This window comes from Nanorana parkeri, unplaced genomic scaffold (genome assembly GCF_000935625.1).
Source record: "Nanorana parkeri isolate BGI_ZX_2015 unplaced genomic scaffold, ASM93562v1 scaffold1127, whole genome shotgun sequence".
In the NCBI taxonomy this organism is placed as follows: domain Eukaryota; kingdom Metazoa; phylum Chordata; class Amphibia; order Anura; family Dicroglossidae; genus Nanorana; species Nanorana parkeri.
In genome coordinates, this window is record NW_017307395.1 from 484,439 (window position 1) to 485,005 (window position 567).

At 46.9% G+C, this 567-nt stretch overlaps 1 protein-coding gene across 2 annotated transcripts in view; it reads right to left on the bottom strand.

Moving 5' to 3' along the window:
- CDIP1 (cell death inducing p53 target 1) overlaps positions 1-45 on the bottom strand; it is an 8,540-nt gene extending 8,495 nt beyond the window's left edge. Inside the window, exon 1 of one of the 2 annotated variants that reach the window (XM_018568022.1) lies at positions 24-45. The gene's annotated coding sequence lies outside the window, so the exon portion shown is untranslated. Of the gene's footprint in view, positions 1-10 lie in introns of both variants that reach the window. The other variant, XM_018568021.1, reaches the window with a different exon arrangement.
- Positions 46-567: the final 522 nt, after the last annotated feature.

The window sequence follows — 567 nt, forward strand, 5'->3', positions numbered from 1 at the left end:
CTGCACTCACCTCCACTTCTCACCTCTCCTGCTGCTCCTGTTTACTCCTCGCACTGCACTCTGGGAGCTGTAGTCCCCGCCCTGGCCTCTGCGCACTACGCCTCCCAGCAGGCGGCGCGCGCACTTCCTCTTTCTGGCACCGTCCAGCTCATTCGTTGGAAACGGGATTCAAGATGAGGCAACTTTATTGCTCGCTGTGTGGCTGACACTGGGCTGTTCTAGCTGAGCTTACTAGGCTTAGACCATGATACATTTGCACAGTGTGGTGTCACTGTGAGCCCCAGGCAAGGGGGGGTTTAATGTTATGTTACATTTTATTTTTTTAGTTACATTTTATTGTGCTTTTTTAGGAGACAGAAAATAATGTAAAAAAAGACAAAATCCACTGAAAACTTTTTTACATGGTTTTGCATGGAGTGGAAAAGGCCAGCGCCTCTGTCATTGCCCCCCATTACGAAGATTTACCACCACTTCCTCTAACACAGGAAATTATGGGAATGTTCTTCAGTGGGGACACGGAGATAAAACACATTTTAGGGAAGAGTTAGAACTTCTGACAATGTTTTA